Raw genomic sequence first — 6037 nt, forward strand, 5'->3', positions numbered from 1 at the left:
CTGCCCTAACCACTACGCCAACACCAGGCTTATGAAGCAGTTTCCAGGTGGATAGTTAAAACAAAAAAAACTCGACCGCCTGTCCCGATGACCAATTTGAGTCATCATAAAGGATGACTTCCCTTCCCAGGAATTTCAACACAGAAAGAGACCATTTGGCCCATCAAGCCTGCACAATGGTTGCCAACCGATGACAATTTTTTGTATACAGATTCAAGGCTTGGGGAAGAGCTAGAACACTGAACAGATAAGGACAAAAGGAAGAGGAGAGATGAGGGGGATGGAGGAGGAAGGGGACACCTACAGCAGAGTTGAAGAACAAAATCTCCCTCCCCCACCCTTTGCTTCTGTATGTCTATGCTCAATCCTTTTTAAATGTTGAGTGTCAACCAACGAAGCAACATGCACCATATTCAGTCTTTCATACAACCTATTACTTGGCCGGGGTTTCAAACGCCAAACTCCTGAACTCATAGCAGACGTCTAACTCTTAAATTGTCTTTGAGTCAAACAAGACTTCAATTTCAGCTTATTTTGGACCTCTGAGGTTTATTGTGAAATTATAGTGTGAGGTCACAATGCTAAATGAAGGTTTGTCTTTAATTAAAAGATCACCTTGCACTGCAACCTTTGTTCAAAGACTTTCAGTATAGGTTACTGTTATTAACAATCCTGACATGGTTTGTTCAATTTTGTGATTATCCTCATACTCTGATGGTGTCACTGCGACTGAAGCAGCTTCCAGAGCACGGGTTATATTGCGTGTTTTGCCATTTCCTTCCCAGCAATAGTTCAGACAGGAATTTGGCCACGGTGTTGGCGATAGCTTGCCTTCTCTTTGTGAAGGACACCATAGGTATTTTAATGTCCACCAACTAATGCCAGCAGACGAGACACCCAGTTTAACATCCATCGCATGGATGACACATTTATCATTCACCCAATCTGTGGAGCACTGGGATGACGGTTTATAGCTGGGCCCAGATATGAACCCAGGCTCGACAGCTGAAAGGCAAATGTGTGTACCTCATGACCATCCTGTCAGCTGAGGTCCTATCAATGCAGTTATACACAAACTATGGCAAGGTTCCTATCATTTCCTGTTAATAGAATTAGCTCGTGGTGGCAATGGTTATAAACAAATAGATGCTTTTCCTTTCACCAATAAATGCAAAAATCTAGTACAATTTCTCTTGTAGCTCCAGAACCAAATAAAAAATATATTATTACGGACTTGGGGTTGGAGGTTTGCCATGAGGGGAAGCGTTTGGATTCCTCCCGAATGTTTGGTCCCAAGGCAAGCAGCCACAGACAACTCTGCGGCGCAGCGGGTTGCTAGTCAACCATGAATGCCAGTTGATATCACCAATCCTGGCAGTTTTCACGACTTCATGTGTTACCTTTCCATTTGATTGGCAGGATCAAGGGAGGGCTTGTGTTTTCTACATCATTGTCTCATTGTACATGATCAGGTGCAGCTTAGCAGAGCTGCCAAGTATGCACTGGCTAGCGTGTAGAGCCAAGCAGTGGGGTACAACTTCCTGGTTAACAATACATGCGGACTTTGCTGGATCAATGGAGGAAAGGACAACCGAGACAGATTTGAAAGAACAACCAACAATCTATTCATTTACATACACAAGCAATGGTGAAAAGCACATTATTTACAGGCAAAAGGCTCAGAAGAGCAGATTTAACCCAAACACATTCTCTTCGACAAAAGCCATCGGGTCTTCATTCAATCTGGGAAGAAGAAGAAGAAGACGACGACAAGAAGAATTGAGAGAAAAACAGAGCATGGGGTCAACTCCTTCCCTCACACCCCAACGAGGCTGTCTGTGCCTGTCCAAATACACGGGGGGGGGGGAGCCTGGGGAGGGGTGGTAAGGTTAGCAAAGATTGGTGGTGGAGTGGCGATGCAGTGCAATGGGATGTACAGTCGCTTCTCGCAAGCGCCCAGCACCAGCAACCAAGTCCTCTCCGGCATGCCAGATATCCCAATGGCACGCCACTCAGTTTCTGCTGTGCACCCAGGACAAGCAGCACCACACAAACCAAGCCACATTCTGGCCTTTATTCTGCTGCTGCTCTCCACACTCGGCTCCTTCCTTCTCCGCACTGCAGGTTTTAGCTTTGAAGTGACTCCCCTACACACACTGCGTTCCTTTTTCCTTACAGGATATAGGTTTCTCAGTCCCTCTCCTGTGAGCCTCTCTCTCATTGGTGCGTAGCCGATGAGGGGCATGTCGAGGATGCAGTTTGTAGGAAATTCTGCTGTCCCCGAGAGAACCTTTTAATGCAACCCTTACCCCACCCCTGGTGCACTAAAGATGTGGAAGGCACTCTCACCCCTCCCTACACATGCAAAACGGCCTTTGTACTGTACGTATTGGTTCGCATGCAAGACGCACCGTACTTTATTGCGAATGGGAAAAGTGTTTAACTTTACGATGAATGCAGTACTGTGAGGGACAGGTGGTTGGTGGTAAATAATAAAAGAATGAGTTGATTCAAGTGGTGAAGAAGACAGACTCACTGAGGGATGAGAATAAACCTACAGGGTTGAAAGAAAGACCAATTTGATGAAAGAGGGGTAATCAAATTGAGGTTTGGTGAAGGGTATTATTGGTGGATTGAGAAAGGCAGAGGCAGGATTATTGGAACAGACCAATGGTGGATTGAAAATAGCAGGGGGAGGGGTGGGGGGGGGAAGAGACCATACTGGGGATATACAAACTTACCTCAACTAATACCCCCACACCCCAAATCTTTAGAGAAGGCACACAAAAGTCTACCAACACACAAACTAATGATATATTGTTGCGGGGCTGGGTGTCGGTTGCGAGCACGACCGCTAGATGGAGCTGCAGAGTCGGCTCGACCAACCACCCGGAATTTAGATCATACTTCTTCGGAAAAGTACGGGTCCCTTATTGGACCGAAGTTCGCCAATAGACAGACCACGTGGGGTAGAGTCAATTGCCAATTTCAATTTACCTAAATGCCCACGTGGTCCAACCTACTGGGGAAATTCACCCTCGACGGCTCCCGTACGGAACGAGCCGCTTAGCGTATCCGTTCTGTGTGTGATCCGAGCGGTTTGATCGCCGAGATCCGTCGGTCCCAAATATCCCGTTACAATGGCAACAGCCTGGCTAATTTTCCAACATGCAGCACGCTAAGTCAATGAAGGAATAGACACGAACGAGCTGAAACGTTAAACAAATGGGGATGTTTATTTACAATGGGGGGATGAGGGGAGCACATAAGGGCAGAGCGAAACCGAATATTAATAAATGCACGTATATGCAGGCAAAAAGCACTTATACAATTCACTACTGAGCTGACGGGCCCATGGACACACACACACCCAAAGAATCGGACCGAAATGGTCTTTATTCGGATCTCCAACCTGGAGGACAGTCGGGCTGAAGACCAGGGTCTGTCTTGGACCTGTCCACCTCGTGTGGTATTTGAGCTGACTCGGGCCGGGCACCAGCGGGAGGCGAGCCTAATCCAGGCACCGGCGAGCGACCCTTGTGGTTCTTGCGGGGGATGATGTCTCTCAAGCTCCCCCATTCGCCGATAGAGACACGGAGCCCAACCCTTGCGGTCCTTGTGGGGGATGGTGTCTCTTGAGCGCTCGATCGTGCGGCGAAGGAGGAGGAAGAAGATGACAACGACGACCAAGACCAGACCAGACCGCCTGTCCCGTTTATTTCTATCGGGGCGGGGGGCACGCATCTCACTCCTCCGTGCACCGCATTCGCCGGGGAACTCCATTGTCTCTCCATCATTGGTCGGGGGGCGTGTCTGGCACCTTGATCCCCCACCCCGTCCCCGATCTGCCGAGGATTCGCGAGAGAGAGAGAGGTCAGGCCCCACCCCATCCCCGATCTGCCGAGGATTCGCGAGACGTCAGGCCTTCGTGAACTCCGCCCACGTTTGTGCTGACACGCACGTGAGCGATGGTGTCGGTGGGAAGAAGCGAGATGAAGGTGAAACGATGCTGGCGTTGTTGTAGTAGTTGTTGGTGGTTTAAATAACGAAAAGAAAACCTGACTATTAAAATAACTCCACAGCGCAGGAATATTTAATTACCCATTAGACCAGGGACGGGACCCCAACTGACAACATGTATATTACCAATATAATTGATCTATAGCACCTGTATGTTGTGTGCTCATGGCTTCCAGATTCACAATATCTCATTCTCAGGTCTCCTATGGGTTATGTATGCTCTGTCGAAGTAAATTTCCAAAACGGTCACAATATATTTATAATGGTACTCAGCCCGAACAACTCCCACTCCCACAACACGATCAAGAGTAAATATCATTTTAAAGTTACCGTACATCCAATAAGCCCCAGATTATGAACTTTCCGTGTGTTAAGAATCATGAAGGTTTGGGTAGAACGTGCCCATTGCCGAACCTTTAGCCTTTCACAGACCCAGATCATCAGGAATCGATGCAACACGGACTGCAAGATGTCAACTTTTTGGACAAGGTGATCAGGAAGTTCACCAACTGTTTCGTTGTGTGGAGGCACGCCCATTTCTTTCAGGTACGTTTACAAGTATTTTTGACTGTTGAAATATATATATTTTTTCTGTTTCGTTCTCCATTCCTGAACTGAGGCATGAAATATGTCCAGGCTGTCCCCATTTACTTTATTGGTAAATAGATTCATTTTGTGATATGTTGGTCCTAACCTTGGTTTTAGTGGACGCTAATCCTAACCCTAACAGCTTGGTAATTAGTGCAGGTACTAATTACCAGGGGTTTCTGCATCTGGCAACCTGGGGCAGATGTCATTTTGAAAGTGCTGTATTGGTTTACTTTGTCTATTTATAAATGCCAGCTTATGATCAAGGAGCTAAACTTCAATTGAACCTGAATCGAAAAATGAATCTGTAGTTTAGTAGTACTTTGGCTCTGTCGAGTTTTTTTTTTATTTTTTTTTTTACTCTGGCAGTCAAACAAAATAGAAAATCATTCCAAACAGGAAACTTACTGTTTTTAATGACATCATAAAGGACACAAACAACGGGCACAAATAACTAATGTAATGTGTTAAATAAGGTGGTGTATCAATGGTGATAAACTTAAAAAAAAAATTTTCTTCAACCTTTCAAATATTTATTTTAAATTGAATTATCTACTTACAGTAGAACACAAAGCAACCGGGCGTAGTGGTGTGCGCCTGTAATCTGGCTACTCGGAGGATCGCTTGAGGACGGGAGCTCTGCGCTGGGCTGTGCTATGAGAGGGTGTAAGGCAGCCCAGAATCATGGCGAAACCCAATCCTTATCCGTGTTGTAAGAAGCGACCAGGGTTGCATCAGGAAGGGCATCCGGCATAAAACCTATGCCAAATCAGTATGCGGATCATAACGGATGATCCGCTGTGGCGACCCCCAACGGGAGCAGCCGAAAGACGAATAACAAGTAGAACACAAAGCACTTTACTGGCACTTTCAAAGTCCTTCCTTTTAGCAGTACTTGGACAAAATATGGCATTTTACATCCTCTCGACCCATCAGATTTGATCCTCGCAGACCCCACCCACGTGCTTTTTTATTCCTTAAGACTGCATGGGGTAAAGTGTTCCATGAAGGTTTTTCATTTTCAATGCAACTTCAGCGTTGTTCATCAACTTCCAAGGAAACACCTGTCCTTTTCCCATGAATTTTTTTAATTAAACATGCATATCCTCACTATAATTCATAGATCGGTGTTTGTCGTGCTCCTCCTACACTTCTGGCCCAATTACATCCAGACTTGCTACAGCGGATCAACAACCCCAGTTGATGTGGAGGGGCGTTTTTAATCTTTACCAGTAATCTTGGGAGGGTGAGGGGGACACAAATTCTCTGTAAATGTGTTTCACCACCTCCAGCTGGGGGAAGGTACTACAAGTCTCCACCATTTACAGTAGGTACAATAAGGTGTTTTGAATTATCAGCAGTAGGTATGTTTTTGTTTTGTGCACATAACCCGAGTTATTTATTTTTCCTAAACAGAGCTGTCACTTGT

This window comes from Eptatretus burgeri, chromosome 10 (assembly GCF_056783735.1).
Source record: "Eptatretus burgeri isolate ZD-2024b chromosome 10, Ebu_testis_v1, whole genome shotgun sequence".
NCBI lineage: Eukaryota > Metazoa > Chordata > Myxini > Myxiniformes > Myxinidae > Eptatretus > Eptatretus burgeri.